Raw genomic sequence first — 17,425 nt, 5'->3', positions numbered from 1 at the left:
TCTACATTTACCTGATAAAAATCATCATTTTATAATCACATGTTACATATGAAATCAGGAAGATATTTTCCTAGCAGCAGAGTTTTCTTTTTAATTTTTCTAGGTCCCCCCCCCCTTTGTGTGTGTGTATGTGGTGTGGAGAGGGTTACTGGGAATTACCCAAGAGCAGTTTCCCACTGAGCTACATCCACAACCCTTTTTTATTTTTGAGACTGGGTCTTTCTAAGTTACCCAAACTGGCCTCAAACTTGAGATCCTCCTACCTTAGCTTCCCGAATAGCTGGGATTACAAGTGTGTGCCACTACATCAGGCAATTAACGTTCTGATACTTAAATTCATTAAACTTTTAAAATTCACTAAATTATTTAAAGTTCACTATTGAAACATTTCTTAGCAAATAGTCGCTGTAGGATCTTGTCTATCCAATGTATTTCTTATTCCAGTGTATTTATTAGCGTCATCAAATGAAAACAAGTATGTGTTTGTCTAAAATAAGTTCATTTCCAGTTTCTACACACACACACACACACACACACACACATTTTTGTTTCTTTCCTTCCCGGTAGATAAACATTTATAAACTTTTTTTTTTTTCCAAGCTTGCACACGAGCTAAACCAGCAGGGGGCGAAATACAATAGGAATAAATTTGACAAGCCATATAGATTTTTCTCACTTTGGTGACTGAGCAATAACAAAAAATCCAGCGTAACCACAAAGCAATTGGTACTCCAATTTAAAGTGATGCAGTCTCTGTATATCTTAGAGCAATGGAGTTGTAAAGAGACAAATGTGGGTCTGTTTCAGCGCGCCAAGTTAATTTGTCTATAACATTGCAGAGGCGGGATAAACCTTGATGAACTGCTATTGTCCTTATCTTTCCCCTGATTTGTATAATTCCTCTACTCAAAGGGGTGGACACTTCTCTGTGACTGAAGGGTGTTTCCCATCCTTGTTTCTCTGCGTAGCTGTGAGCTTTGCTGTTTGGGAACTATTTTAAATTATTCAAATTACTGATGCAGAGGTTTTGCAAATGTGGGCAGAACGAGGACCCGACAGGGCTTGTAATTTGTGGGGTAGAACCCTGTACAATAATAATCCGAGAGCCCTATAGTCTGATTTTTACAGTGGCAGGTGTTCGAAGAGATATCATGCTAACGGAGGGGGAAAGGTTACAATAACGCAAAGGATCAACTGCTCAGGAATCGGTTTTGACCTCTGCTACAGAAATGCGTTTAAATGCATAAATTGATTTGAAGGATCTATGAAAAACGACCATCATCTATACCTGTTAGCAAAATTCCGGATTATTATTATTTTGTCGAAGACGATCTGTTAGTTCGGCGGCTGGTTTCTCATCTTAAACTTGATTTATAACAATCACTTCTTTATTATTTATTAAATAACAGCTTCCTCTTCTGTTGTCTAACATAAAAAAGAGGAAATAATTTAGACTGAACAAAAAAGTCGCTTTCGGAAGCGAAAGGGGCAAGCGGATAAATGCTGTCTAGAAGGTTTCTGGTGGAGAAGATCTGGTTCTGTATTTCCAAACCTTTGCAATTTTATTTGGAGAGCGAGAGACTTAACTCTCGTGAGCTGAACATTGACGTTAACCGGCTGAGAGGAACGCCGGTCCCTCGCCTGCAGCGCCGCCCCAGCGGGCGGCGGAGGGCGGAGGATGTCTATCCCCCACACTTGGACGACTCGCAAAGGAAGTAAAGGAAAGGGCAATTTGCCCGCACCCAAAATGGCGGCCGGCGGTCAGCGCATCGGCGCCTGCGCAAGGGTAAGCTTTCTGTGACACTAATTCCCCCAGAGTATCTTCCCCCACCCCCAGCACCCACTAGCGCCTGGCCCCGACCTAGCCACCTGCGCCCGGAAGTGACGTGTCAGCGGCAGCGGTTCCCCCGCTGCATGATGGGAGAGTGTGTGGAGTGGGCGGGGGGTCTCCGCGGAGGAGGAGGTGGAGGCGGCGGCGGCGGCGGCGGCGGAAGAGGGCGGAGGGTAGTGGGATGGGGGTCCCGCGGCAGCGCTGAAACTCCGGGTGGGCGTCCATGGCGCTGCTGCACTGACAGGGCTGGGAGCAGCCTGCCTTCCGCTCTCACCAGCTCCGAATAGCCAGTCCTTCCCCGGGGAGCCAGTTCCTCCCCGGGCCCCTGAGCCATGCCCATCGCGGCCGCCCCGGACGAGCCAGGTAAGCGCTGCCGCGAGGATTCCCCGGCCGCACCGAGGGATAGGATGAGGGGGCCCGGCCCGGCCCAGCGGCCGGCCCCTCGCCCTGGACCGAAGCACCTGCTCGCCGCGGAGCCGGGGCTGTGGGGACGGAGCCGGCTCTGAGGGCCTGCGGGTTTCGGGCTCCGGCTCTGCTCCCTTCCGCGGCTGGTGCGGGGACGCCGCTGGCGGCGCCCGAAGCGCACCGCACCCTCCTTGCCACCCCGGGCACGAGCCGGGGGTGTGTGAGCCGTTCCCTCCCTGGCCGCCGCTGTCTCGCCCTGCCCCTTGGTTTCCACCTGCCTGCAGCTCCGCGCCGGCCGCTCCCTCCCGAGAGCTGTTTGAGAAGTTTGGGGCTTCGCTCGGGCTTCCTCCTTCTCCCTCCCCCTCCCTCGTGACAGGTGTAAACACGCCGGCTTCGCGGAGGCCTGTGGCCGGCCGCGACCGAAGTGTGCTGCTTCCGAGAGTCTCTAAAACACGCCGATTTCGAATCCTCCAGCAGGCAGAGAGAGAGCCCTAAAGCTTAAGCCTTCTTTTCAGAGAGGACCTTTTCTGCTTTCTTCTTGCACTACTCGAGAAGTAATCTGCGTCTTCTATCCAGATTGCGTTCGAAAAGTTGGACCATTATTCTTCAAGCGCCCGGCTTTGCAGGCGTTGCGTCTTGCTTGGGGCGGGGGACAGAGGGTGAGCAGCGGTGGGGTGGTTCTTCCATTAGGAAAGTAGTGAGAATAGTTTGTTGTTGTTGTTGTGGGTGATGATGGTGGGGGTGGTTTATTCAAGTTATATAGCTTGATTTCCCACTGAGTTTTTTACTGGGGCTGAGGGAAGAACTGACTCATACATGTAAAAATTTTTACTGGAGTTGGGGGTAGGGAGAGCGTGAAACAGAAGCAGTTGTTCCGTTTCAAAGTTCTCACTTGAGGAGAAGTAAAGTATAACTGTACTTATAAACTTTTTCTAAGGCATAAATCTTCTCTTCCGCACAAATTCCCTCAGAGGGATTTTGTTGGGAGGGGTGGGGTAGAGTTTTTCCTTGACGTTACATTTGTTACTTTCAGTTTAACCTCTTGGAATTAGAAATATATGCTGAACTATAGGGGAAACAAATGTTTCAGTTTTGTTCTGTTGGTGTCATTAGCATAGTTTACCTCCTTTTAATGTGGCTCGAGATTAAGTGTTGGTTTTTGTAGTAGTCATTTTTAGCACTTTGAAGAAGTACATTTGTTTAGTAGCCTTCTAAATTTTGTCCATAGAGATATTTCACATGAATTAAAAGATGGATCGTGAATAAAAACTTCTAGCCCAGCAAATGGCATCTACTAGATGCTCATTAGCTCTAGTTGTTCCTCTGTGTATGTATCAAATTAGGTGTGTCAGTTGGTCTACAAAGCACAGATGTATTTTTAAGTCATCAAAAAGCTCTTGAAAGAAATTCATTGGAAGTCAGATAATATATAGGGCACTTGAGTTGTGATGTATTCTGATCTTTTGACTTAGAGACTATACTAAAAATAATTCCTTGTCAAAACAAAGATAATGTGTCCATAATTGCATTAATAAATTTTGTAGAATCTAATTGTCATTATGAAAAATCATGTTATCTAGGTCAATCCTATTATAAAACATCATTTTAAATTTAAATTAGTTTTGCTTACAGTTAGTAAAGAGCTATATGAGAAGAGCAGTGAAATTTGAGTGCCAGATAATGTTTTACTTCGTGTAGATTTTTTTTTTTTAACTCAGCAGGCAAAAAAAATTCTTTGAATAGCATCTTGTTGAGGAGTTGCCCCTTCTTTCCCAACCCTCTACCCAAATCTCATAAAAAGAGGCTATTTAGATATTTTTAAATCATTATGAATTCAGATCAAATATTTATATTCTGATTTAATGTTGTCTACCATTTATAATTTTTTAAAGTTATTTTGCTCTTTTTTCTTAGCACTTTCAATTCCTCCTTATGTAGGCTAGTGAACCTTTCCAGAATGAACTTAGTACTTTTGGTTTTAATCTACTTTTGAAACTATCTGACAGTATGGGTTTTATGTATGTCATTTGGTAGTTAGTCTGTCCTCAAGCAGTATATGTTTGTGTGTATAGTTACACACAATGACAGATTCTTCTGCAGCTTTGTGTGATAATTACTAACACTGATGTACACTGCTTCCTATGAGCAAGGTACTTTTCTTTCTTTCCTTCTTTTTTTGTAATTGTTTTTCTTCATAGTCCAGGGGTGTGAACCCAGAGCACGATGGCAAGTGCTTAGCCACTATGCTATACCCCCAGCCCAGCAAGATACTTTAAAAAATACTTGTGAGGATTAATTTGTTTAATCCTCACAACAATTATATAAGGTAGTAGATAATGCTATCCCCATTTTTCAGAGAAGACTCGAAGACATAGAGATAGTAAGGAACTTGCCTAATGACAAACGATTGGTAAGTGACACAGGACCAGGATATGAACCATATATTTACTGTAAATTGAGGAGTATGTAACAAAAGTCTAAAATCTCATGGAAATGATAAACTTTGTCATGATAAAAGTTACTTTTGGAGAACTGGAGAGGGTTAAAAGGTCTCGGAGGGGTTCAGGAATTTTCAAACGTATCTTTACTATCTTCAATCTGAAGCAGATTTGGTAAGAGATTAAGATTTAACACAGCTGCTTGGTGGGTACTTGATCATTTGTTTTCTCCCTGAGTTTCACTATATGCTTGAAATCCTTTGTAATTAAAACATAAAATAGCAGTCTGTCAGCATTGTATATTTTAGAAAGGGAATAGGGAGGGAGTTGGTGTTATTTCTAACTTAACAAACATTTGAATTAAGAATTGTTAGCTTTTCTGGATTCCTCAGCATTGACTTCACTTGCCGGGGCTTTCCTCTAAGTGCTGCCAATTCTAACAGCCTTGTATCACACTCCAAGTTCTATTTCTGGCCTTACCCTAGGGTGGGGGCTCCTAGGTATATGAATTAGACCTCTTCCCTGGGAAATAGAAAAGTTCAGGAACTATTCAGTGGGGAGGAAAACTGGAGATGGGGAATCATTCATTGCTTATTGGTGCAGAAGAAAAGATGAAGAAAGCAAATTTAAGACTCCATCCTATCCTTGTCACTCCTATTCCAAATAACTAAATTAAAAGAAGGGCTTTCAGAAATAAATTGCTAATAAATTAAGGTTGTTCACATGCTCAAAGCTTAATTTACAGTACTATATTAGTGAATAATTCCCAGAGGACTATTACATAGTAAATCAGATTTATAATACTGAAAGTTTATTTATGTAAATACTTAAAGTAAGCCATAAAACATTTCAACTAAGTATCTGCTAACACCATTATATTTTCTTCCCTTCGTTCCTACAACAGATATTTATTGAGCACATGTTATATGTCAGGCCCTGTTCTAGGTGCTAGGGATACTGAAATGAAAAAAAAAAAAAGAATAAAAATCTGACCTCTTAAAGTTTCATTTTCTTTGTGTGCACGTGCAAGTGCACACTCATACATGCATATTTGTGTTTGGGACAAATATAAGAGCAATAAGATGGCAGGTAATGTTAAATATCATGTAGAAAAAGAGTTAATTGAGGGGGATTAGGTGAGGATTGTTATGGTTTGCTTTTTTATATAGAGTAGTATTAGAGAGGGCTTAAGACCTGAAGGAAGTGAAGAGAATAAGGGGAAGAGTGGTAGAGGCAGATGTATACCTAGAATATTCAAAGACCTGTGACAGGAAAGTCCAGTGTGGCTAGAATAGAGCCAAGAAGAGTGGGGGCTCAGTGTGGGAGACTCTGTTTAGAAATTTTAGTGACTTTGTCTTTTTACTATGTGAGATGGGAAGTTATTGCAGGATTTTTGAGTAAAGACATGAGATAAATCATGCTTTAAAAGGATCTGCTGGGGCTAGAAGTGTAGCTCAGTGGGAGAGTATGTGTCTAGCTAGTATAGATGAGGCCCCGGATTCCATGCCTAGAGCCCCCCCCCCCCCAATAAAAGAATATCTCTGACAGCTATATTGAAAATAAATCATAGAAATACAAAAAGAGAGGCAGAAAGATCAATTAGGAGTTGGTTACAGTGGTAGAGCTTTAGGATTATAGGGACTTGAATCAAGGTAATAGTAGTAAAGATGATAAAGAAGTGATAGAACAAGCTGGGTGCAGCAGTGCATGTTTATAATTCCAGCAGTTTGGGAGGCTGAGGCAACAAGATCACAAGTTTGAGGCTAGTCTGGGCAACTTAGCAAGACCCTGTCTCAAACTAAAGGATAAAAAGGGTATAACTCAGTGATAGAGCAAAACTGGATTCAGTCCTCAGTACTGCCAAAAAAAAAAAAAAAGAAGAAAGAGAAATTAAAAATCTTTATCAGAAGCAGAATTGACAAGACAAGATTTGACTTTTAGCCGGGCATGGTGGTGCAGGTCTGTAATCCCAGCAAAGTGGGAGGCTGACGGAGGTTGCAAGTTCAAGGCCAGTCTCAGCCACTTAGCTGAAAAGAGCTACAAATATTCCAGAATTGGGGAATTTATGAGGTAAATTCCCCTTTAAATTTCTGGCTTGGTAACTGGGTGATGGTGGGATGGGGGGTATTGAGTCAGAGGATCCTGGAAGAGGCCAAAGATATAATAAGGAAGGAGAGTTTGAGCTCTGTTTCTTTTGCTCTTTTTTTTGGGGGGGTGGGGGGGGTGGTTTGCACAGCCAGGGTCTCTTGTATGGTTGTCTATCACAGAGCTACATCCTCAGACTCCTGAGCTTTGTTCTTATTAAATTCAGTTTGAGGTCTTTGAGGAATTCAAGTGGAGGGAAGTCTAGTAGCCAATAGCTTGGCTAGACTGTAGAGATAAAGTCTGGTAGTAATTATAAACTTTAGGTAGATGAAATTGTTTGAAGTTTTGGGGGTATGTTGTGTAAGAAGATAGACTAGATGAAACCTAGAAAAATTTATATACTTGTCCTTCAGTATCCATGGAGAATTAATTCCAGGGTACACACCCATATGAAAATCTATGGATACTCAACGTCCCTCATATAAAATGGTGTAGTATTTGTGTATAGATTACGCACTCCTCCCAAATGTTCTGAATCATCCCTAGATTACTTGTAATACGTATCAAAGTATAAATGCTATTCAAATAATTGATATACTATATTGTTTAGGAAATAATAACAAGAAAAGTCTGTACATGTTCAGTACAGACACATTTTATTACCAAGTATTTTCAATCTGCAGTTTGAATTTATAGATGTGGAAATTATGGATATGAAGAGCAGACTGTACTACTAATTTGAGTGTGTTTAATACTAATGAGAATTTTAAGTTTATTTTGAAGACTATTTGTATGAAAGTGAAAGTAAGGAGTAAGATTAAGTAAGTTAACTAACATGCTACTTGATTTGTATAATCAAGTAATCTTATATAATGCTTATTTGATAATTTGGAAACATTTACCTTTTTCTTGCAGCAGAAAATTAGCTGGGCTTCATAACTAACAGGCTGAGGGCAGTTACAAATAGGTACTGGTGTTTTTGCTACATTAATAGACCTAAGGAAAAATTATGTAATTATCTCCATAAATACTGAAAAGGCATTTTAAAAACCAAGTCTAATTTTTTTCTTAGTACCTGATTTTTTTCTAACAAAGCAACTTAAATGAGAATTACAGGATAATTCTCAAATAGAACAAAATTTACATCAACCCAGAAGTCAGTATCTTCACAAAGACAGAACAGTAGATGTCTCTCATTACTATTAATATGAAACCTGGTATTAGTATCGCCAACACAATTAGTAAGGAAAAGCAGAGACATGAGAATTGGAAAGGAAAAGGTTACTTTATTCCACTTTGCTTATGATGTGATAGTATACTATATAACTTCCAAGATCTTTCATTTATGTAAACAGTATTTGTTAGTTATGATGAAAGTGCAGGCTCCCATTTGTATCAGCAGATAAAAAGATGAAATACTTAATAAGAAACTTAGCAATAAATATGAAGACCCTGTATTGCTAACAGATTTTACTAATGAACTTAAGAGATAATTTAACTCATAACTTTTTATTTTACTTTTTTATTTTATTAATGACTTTATTTATTTTGTGGTTCTGGAGATTGAACCCAGGGATGTTCTACCACTGAGCTACACCCCAGCCTGTTAATGTGTTTATTTTTTTAAATTTTGAGACAGGATCTTGCTAAGTTGCCTGGGCTGGCCTCAAACCTGCTATTCTTCTGCCTCAGTTTCCCAAGTAGCCAGGATTACAGGCATGTGCCACAGTGCCCAACATACTTTTTACTATTTTTAATAGTATCTTTGTTCCTTGGAAAAAATATATTACCAAGTTTTTCAAGTATCATACTCAACTCTTTAATGATTATTTGAATATTTATTACTTTTTACTTCTAGTTAAGTCACCATTCCTTGTACTTTTTTCCATATTCAGGTTCATTTTCCCATATCATAATGGAACAGCAGATGATAGCTGTCTCTTATTAGGTTTCAGAAGTTTACTTGAAGCACAGTGCAAGTTACATGGAAATAAAAAGCTCAGATTTCAATCAGATTACCAATGAGTTTGGTTTCTGGAAACGGAGAAAAGTATTTGTTGTTGCTACAGTTCATGTATTCATATCTTAAGGTTCATTCGCAGAGGAAATATTAATTTTTTAAATGTGGTTTTATTTTTCTAAGAATCCTATGCATTTAAATTATATTCATAATTAGAAGTGAAGCTTCAAAAAGGAATATATTATGTCATAAGCATGGTTAGTAGAAGTAGTAATTAAACATTTCTGAAATGAAATGCCCCCAAACTATGGATGTCTGAAATATTGTATTTCAAGGATTGTTACAATAATTAAATTTAATCCTGTAAATAAATTTTCTAAGTTTCATTTTTAAGAAAAATATTGAAAATTTAATATTGGGAACTCCTTAGTTTTGAAATCTTGATAACGTTAAATTTCTTAATGATATTCTCACATAAATGTGTACAGCACAATGATTTCAGCATTTCAGTTTGAGAAATATTTTTATCATCCCTTAGAACTTACTACAGTGACACTCAACTGTGGCTAACCATTGGTACCACATTTGAAATTTTGTAAAAATTCAGATGTTACAGTTCATCCATTCTAATTAAAAAAAAAAAAAAAAAAAGCAAGCAAGCTAAGGTTGGGAACCATTATTTAGTAGCCTAAGACGGGAGAAAAACATGGAAACAAACGTGACTCATTTAATATAATAAAAGAAGGATTAGTTAAGTCAGGCAACCTAATAACATAATGAAAAGAACACTGGTTTTAGTATTAGAGCCCCACTGTATAAGAACAGATTATTCAGTCTCATTGACCCTGTTGCTTCATTATAAGTGATCTCACTTCTCAGACTTTACAGAAAACTTTATTCCTGGGTTTTGAAGGCCTAATAAATGGTTTTTGGTTGTTTTTTATTTTTGTTTTTGTTTTTTTGAGTAGAAGTTGATTTTAGTTTGCAAATGGAGACTATAAGATATCCCTAGGACATCCAGGTAAATATTTTTTAAAAAGACATTTGGGTAGGCGGATCTGGAGGTCAGGTAGCTGTCAGATAGAGGTGTGGGTATTATGAACATACAAAAACAAAGAGTATAGAAGATTTTGCTAGGATAAGAATTTTGCCAGGATAAGGCCTCCAGCATATTTAATAGTTATAGGGTGAACAGAAGAAATAGATCCATGTACAAGAAAGGATTAAATAGTAGGAAAATCAAAAGAGAAATGTCTTTCAAAAAGGTGCTTTCTCTTAAAAGTACTTTTTAAGATTTTTTCCCATTAGTAGAATAGTTTTATCTTTTTTTTAATTGCTGTACCTTTTTTTACTCACTTATTGATACATTGTTTTAGATGCTTTTTAAAAAAAATTAAACCACACTAAAATAAATGTGTTTTTCATACTTGCATGAAATATCTTTGCACAACTTTTATGAATGAGACACATCATTGCAGATGAAATTGCTTAGTTTAAGAATGCACATTAAAAATGTTGATGTATTACTAAATTGCTGTAGGATGTATAAACCAATATATACTCCCACCAGTAGCATCTTTTACATTGTAGATATGGCACACAAAAAATTTTTTTTAATATTAGCAGACCTAAACAACGAAATCATTAGAATTTGCCAAAATGTTCATATTTTGTGTGACGTGTTTTTTAAAAAGCTCCATCCTTTAAGCATCTTGCTTCTAGATTGAGGGTAGTATGAATTTGAAGGAAAAGAAATAGTGAATTACTACTTTTACGCAAAGAGAAAAAGAGCACTTAAATTTCATCAGATTGGTTTGTTCATTAAAGTAGTGTAATTTAAGAATGCATTTTTTTTCTTGTTAAGTACCAGAGGAAGGAGGACTTCTTTGTTTTAAAAAGAAACCCCAGTACCACCAAGAGAGAGAGAGAGAGAGACACACGAAGCCATATTCTCCTCTATTTGTGTGCTAGACGAAATAGTAGCAATAATTAGATTTGGAATACTTGGATCAGAAGGAAAGAGATTACTTATAAACTTTGGACTAAGAACTATTTCTGGTTTATAATATCAATTTAGGGGGATCATGATCAGTTTTGAAGAAAAAATGAAATAGAACTAAAAATAACAGTGAATACTGTTTGGTGAAACTTTTTTTTTTTTTTTAATGTACATTAGATCATAATGGAAGATGTGTTTCTCCTGTGTATCACAAAGAGGATAATGTGTGAAAAATAATGCTTTCTATGACAATTGAATTCTAAAATTATTTCTAATCAAAGGTATTTGGTATGTTGCAAATAATGAATGTTATCTATTTTTTCCTTTTAATTACCTTTCAAGAAAAAGTAAAACTTTAAGCCAAGCAAAAGACACCATTAAAAGTTCAACCATGCATATAATCCCAGCAACTCAGGAAGCTGAGGCAAGAGATTGCAAGTTCGAGGCCAGCCTCAGAAACTAAGTGATGCCCTAAGCAACTGAGTGAGACCCTTTCTCAAAATAAAAAATGAAAAGAGCTGGGGATGTGGCTCTGTGGTTTTAAGTGCCCTGGGTTCAATTCCTTCTATAGTTTTCATGTGGTTGTCAGTACAGGTTGACCCACTCATGACATTATCTACAGACAGTCATGAGCATTGTTTTGGCAAAGTTTTGTTTTATGATAATCCCCTTCAAGAATGTTGTTATGGGGTTTGTTTGTTTGTTTTGTGGATCATGTAAGATTCTATTTAAGCATGGTTTGTTTTCTGGTTTCCTTCTGTCTCTTCATATGCCTCTAGGTCACCTTTTTTTCTTAATTTATGGGTGGTCGGAGAACAAATTAAAGTAAAATTAACAGTATCTGGCAAAAACTTAATTTGTAACATAAATCTGCTGTTCCCTAGGTCATATTTTAAGGCCTTGTTTGTGAGTCATAGTATCTAGGATATTGCCTGTTAACTCAGGTAGTTGTAATTGCATTCGATTGCAGTTTTATAACCTTTTAGTAGTTGCTTCTGAGAAAGTTGCTCTCATGGTAGGTACTTATAATTGCATGAAGAGCAGCACTGTCAAATAAAGGGTACTGCCAAGGACTTGCCAAGGTGTGCATCTTCTAGTTACAGACTAGACTGATGACTTTAGTTTTGAAAGTCCACAAAGTGGTTTGTGATTTGAATTTGGGAGTTGGTTTGTTTATTTTTATTTCTCAGAATATCCTGAGCTCTTGAAGTTTAACTCATCATGCTTATCTAGAATGCTAATTTAAACTGTACAGCAAGAAATATCGTTCAGAGCATGTCAGCTATTCATGTCAGCTGACTGCAGAACCTTCTGTGGGAAATTTTTCATGAAGTGCTAAGGAAAGTTGCTGGGAAGACAGAAAAAGAAGGCATGGGAAAATCAGTTGGACTTCTAGAGTAGGACCACACTCTTGTGACACTAGCTGACACCTCTTCTTATGCAGAGAAATTATCCCAAACCAAAGCAAATATTCATGTTAGCACGTCTGTTAACACACTAACAAATTTTTGTCCTTTAAGCAATGTTTTTCATAGCTTATACGTAAAGTATTGCAGCACAAAGGATTGCATTTTTTTTCTTTCACACACATCACTTTTTACACCACTCCCCCTCAGAACACACTTACTTATTTTTGATGGAAATTATATATTTCCTAACTTAATTTTGGTCGAGCACTGAAAGACCAGAGGTAGGGTTATTGAAATCTATTTAGGGTGGGGGCTTATTCAAGAGCAGTCAGTGGAATTAATGCCCCAGCAAGAACTATAATAATGTATTCAGTCCCTGCTGTGAGCCAGGCCCTGAGGATGCAGAGGAAACTCAACAGAGGCCTCTGCCCACTAACACTGTCTTTTGAGCTCAAGTAACTTGTGGGAGCAGTTTCAGTGGAGTGCTAGGATGAAAGCCAGAGTGTGCAATGTTGAGGATTGAGTGGGAGGTTAGGAAGTAGAGATAGTGAACAGATAGGTCCCTTTTAAGAAGGTCTGTAGTGAGAACTAGAAAGTACACAGAAAGGAGGGCTTTTGTTTTGAGAATAGAAGAGTCTTGAACATTTATGAGCTGAGAAGAAAGCATCAGTGGTGATAGAGAAATTCATATAGCCCCTGAGCAGCAAGTGAGAAGAAAAGCAGGGGGTCCAGGGATTATCTGATCAAGATTGTGGATGTAAGCAAAATTTTAGTGAAGAGGCCTGAAATCTAAGTAGTTCTTGCATTTTAAATTTTATTTGCATTGTAAAGTTTCAGGGATATGAGTGTGGAGAATTTAGAGTGGTTAATTTATTCTGCTGCTATACAATTGGAGCAGAGCATACTAGGGAAAAAATTATTTTGCAAAGGCTGATGCATATACATTCTCAATGCTGCTAGTTTTGGTGTCCTTTTATCAATAGTTAGCCAATTTACCTAATCAGTTTCAAGTAGCTTTCAGGGAAAAGAGCTAGTAAATTCTCAAATAAGGTCAGTGTATATGACAGGTTGAAGGTAAAAACAGTTTCCCAGTGTAAGCAGTCTGGCTTTCTTTGGGTGATCAACTTAGGTGTAAAGATATTTTCCTGCTTATTTTTATTATTTGCTCATATTTGATACTATGTGCATTACACAAGATACTTGCTTCTTGACATTTTTGTTGATTATACTTCCTTCATCTTGTAAAAATCTTCTTTCTCCTTCCAAATTACTGTGGAAGCTTCAAAAACCCTTTTCTGAACAATTCCAAAATATTTTGGGGGCAATTCTTACAATTTTAATATTTTCTTTTAGTCATTTCTGCAGTATTTTAAGTCACTTATAAAATATTTGATTAGCTCATGATTAACAGACCACTTACTAGTTACACTACCTTTGAAAGATTACTTACCTTTAAGCTTTTACTTTTATGAGGCAGGAGGATGGTGAATTCAAAGCCAGCCTCAGCAATTTAGCAAGGCCCTAAAACTCAGTGAGTCCCTGTCTCTAAAATAATATATAAAAAGGACTGAGGATGTAGCTCCATGGTTGAGTACCCCTGAGTTCAATCCTCGGCACACACACACACACACACACCAAAAAAAGACGAGGAGGAGTACAAGGACTAGATTAGATAATTCATATTTGCTTTTCACATGATATTGGAACCTAACAAGCACTCAGTAAATAACTTGATATTGTGTATAAGCAGGGGATTGAAAATACATCAAAGATAACTTGTTTAACAAACACCTTAAATAATACTATGTATTATGTTGTTGATGACACAGACATACAGACGATGTCTGTGATATCTTTTTCTTTTACGTTGGCAAGTTAATTATGACATTAAAAAAATATACATTCAGCTATGAGCTGGGCATGGTGGCAGTCCATAATCCCAGCCACTCCAGAGGCAGAGGCAAGAATATTGCAAGTTCAAGGCCAACCCAAGCAACTTAGTGAGATCCTGCCTCAAAATTAAAAATAAGTGATATAAAAGGCTGGGGATATAACTAACTGTTAGAGTACCTCTGAGTTCAATCCTCATTACCACCAAGAAAAAGAAAATCAGCTTTGAAATTGTGGAAGTTACATTAAGTAGCTTCAAAGTTTGCAGCCTGTATTGAAAAGAGGATGGTAGTCCTAAAAACTAACAACAATAAAAACCTTTCTCAGTTCTTTAAGAGCATTTACTTTCAGGGGCTCTCTGTGTATTTGTTAGCCCCTATAGAGCTAATAGTCAAGAAGCCATGAAAACCTTTGTGACAGTGACATCATGGTCTTCTTAATCTATATTAAAAACTAAAAAGTGAACTAGATCCCTGTCTTTATGTGGCTCAGAGGGAGGGTTCTTATGTGGTGGTTTTGTTATGTTTTAATGATTCTTAAGCAAAGCAGGAATGTGGGCTGGGTGGGAAGATTCATTGATAGTACATTTTGACATTATCTTCAAATTCCCATAAGGATGTTACAGAAAAGATTTTGAAGAATTTGAGCTATTGCAACATTTGTAATACAAATCAATGTTATTGCTTATATGACATTTTAATTAATTTTTCTAAAATATAGATTTTCTTTCATTGATGCTGGGGGTTGAACCCCAGGGGCCTCTACCACCAAGCTACATCCCCAACCGTTTTATAGTTTTTGAGATAGGATTTTAGTAAGTTTCCCAGGATGGCCTCAAACTTTGGATCTTCCTGCCTCAGCCTCCTGAGTCACTGGTATTACAGGGGTGAGCTACCACACCCAGCTTCTTTCTCTTTCTTCTTCCTCTTTTTCTTTTTTAAACTTACTCAGATGATTTAACAAGTGACTAATTATAAATCTCAGGCATCCTCTGGCAAAAATGTAGTGATTTGTTTGTGTGTGTGATCCATTACCTAATAGTTTGTACTAACAGAGTCAGTCATATAACTTCAAATAAAGTTGTCTTTCTTTTCCCATTTCTTAATCACCATTCTTCTTAATTTTGTTCCCCAGTCCCACCTCAGTCCCTATACAAATAAATTTGGAGTAAGCAGTACTGGTTGTAAGCTTTTAGCTTATCTCTGTGTTTGATTCTGGGAGATTTTTAGAGGGCCTCTTAGAGGCCATACCACCACCACCATATGAGACTCCAAAGACCTTTACAGTAGATAATACTGTATGTGGATAAGAGGGTAGAAAGGGCAAGGGCTAATTCTCTTTGAGGAATGTGCAAATAATACCCTATGTATTTCCTACATACAAAAATCTTCTCCACCCTTCTTATAAGCCTTTATTCTTGTGGTCTTTCCTCTGACTGTATAGCCAGTTTACTTCAAGACACTTATAAGAACTTTTAAGTTGGGTCTAGGGTTGTGGGTCAGCGGTAGAGCGCTCATCTTGAATGTGCAAGGTCCTGGGTTCAATCCTCAGCACCACATAAAAATAAATAAATAAAATAAAGGTATTTTAAAAAAAGAACTTCTAAGTTGCATATATCTATTCCTCTTCCCACGTTAACAAACTCTTATTGGCCTTAGAGATTATGGTCTTGGTCATTCAATCTTGGGCTTCAGATTTGTTTTGTCTTTAGGCCCACTCAAGCCTATGAAATTATAGTACGCATGTAAGTTGCTTATTTTCTAGGGATTTTTTATAAAAATTACTCTTTAGTGTATCTTTAGTTATAAATATTTTTCTTAAAGGATTTTCTTCAATGGTCTTTTAAAATTAAACAAGTATTGACTTAATTTTTTTTTTCTTAGTTGTAGATGGACAGCATGTGTTTAAGTGGTGCAAAGGATCAAACCCAGTGCCTCACACATGCTAGGCAAGTGCCCTGCCACTGAGCTATAACCCCCAACCCCTTGGCTTACATTTTTTAATGGCTTACATTTGTTTGAGGCATAGACTTAGAGTTAAAATGTGATGATTACTGAATTATTGAATGCACAAAATATGCCACATGTTCTTTTAGTAGATATTGTCAAATAGTTTCCAAAATGCATAGAACAGTTTATCAATAAAGTATGAGAATTCTAGTTGCACCTTGCCAAAGTGGCTATCGTTAGAATAACTTTGTTTTAATTTTAGCCATTCTAGTGTGTGTGTAGTGGTGTCTTGTGATCTTAATGTGCATTCCCCTGTTGACTTTGCATATGCTTATCAGCCATTTTGGATATCCTCTTTTGTGAAATACCTGTTCAGATATTTTGGCCATTTTTCTATTGGATTGTTTTTCATTGTTTTATAGAAATTCTTTGTATATTCTGGATATGAGTTAGTTGACAATTACATGTATTGCAAATAGCCAGACAGTGTTTTTTTGCCATTTTACTCTATTAATGATGTTCTTTTGATGAAATTTTAATATAGTCCAATTTATCAGTCTTTTTTTTTTTTTTTTTCAGTTAGTGCTTTCTATATCTTGTTTAAAGCATTTTTGCTTTCCCTAGGGTGGTGAAAATAATCTTATCTCCTGAAAGGTTGATTTCTTTACCTTTATTGTTTGGGTCTTTGATCTATCTAGGTTTATTTTTACGTAAGATAGAGTCAAAGGTATTTATTTTTATGTTAGGTAGAATCAAAGACTTCCCCCCATGTGTGGATAAGCAGCTAATCTAGGGTCACTTGTTGAAAAGTCCATCCTTTCCCTACCTCACAGCAGTGACATTTTTGTTATCATGTGTCTACGGGGCTTTAAACCAAGACTTAATATCTGGCAGTTTGTGCTCCACTTTTGTTCTTGAGAAAACTATTTTTAAATCATCAAATAGTGTCAAATAATATTTGACTCTTTCTTTCTTTCCTCTGCCTTCCTAAGCCTCCTTTATCTCTTGAATCCAGAGCTCTCAGCCAACAGACTCACTGTCTCTTCTTTTCCATGATTATTTCATTTTTGAAGCCAGCAGTCCTTATGTGCATCTTCTTTCTGATTGAAGATTAATACTGATGCCCTTCACCCACTGTGTGCTCTACCACCCTGGCTACTAATCTGGTTTAGGACTCAAGTCTGTTGCTGATTATTGCTGTTCTGACCCTATATTAGACCTTCTACACCAGAATTCTCAGATCCCAAACCCTTTGATAATCACTGTTTATCAACCTGAAGGTCTGCTTTGGCCTGCATTTTTAAATAGTTATTCACCTGTATTGTCTCCTAGTCATTTTATAAGGATATGATGTCCCATGGATAAATCTCCAATGTACAGCAAGCCTCCCTGATTCTGTCTCCCTTCTCTAACTCCTTTTAGTTCACTATGTAATTATAAGACCCTTGTATGAACTATT

The 17,425-nt window shown here is 37.6% G+C and overlaps 1 protein-coding gene across 6 annotated transcripts in view; it reads left to right on the top strand.

The window, feature by feature from the left end:
- Positions 1-2,054: 2,054 nt before the first annotated feature.
- The window catches only part of Aftph (aftiphilin), a 63,421-nt gene continuing 48,050 nt past the window's right edge, over positions 2,055-17,425 (top strand). For 3 of the 6 annotated variants that reach the window (XR_006846838.2, XM_046422922.2, XM_046422888.2), the window contains exon 1: positions 2,059-2,194. The gene's annotated coding sequence lies outside the window, so the exon portion shown is untranslated. Of the gene's footprint in view, positions 2,195-17,425 lie in introns of all 6 variants that reach the window. The other 3 variants (XM_046422904.2, XM_046422898.2, XM_046422912.2) reach the window with 2 other exon arrangements.

This window comes from Marmota monax, unplaced genomic scaffold (assembly GCF_021218885.2).
Source record: "Marmota monax isolate L192 unplaced genomic scaffold, Marmota_monax_Labrador192_F-V1.1 WCK01_AAM20220418_F8-fsc00015, whole genome shotgun sequence".
In the NCBI taxonomy this organism is placed as follows: Eukaryota; Metazoa; Chordata; class Mammalia; order Rodentia; family Sciuridae; genus Marmota; species Marmota monax.
This window is presented reverse-complemented; position numbering and strand designations above follow the sequence as displayed.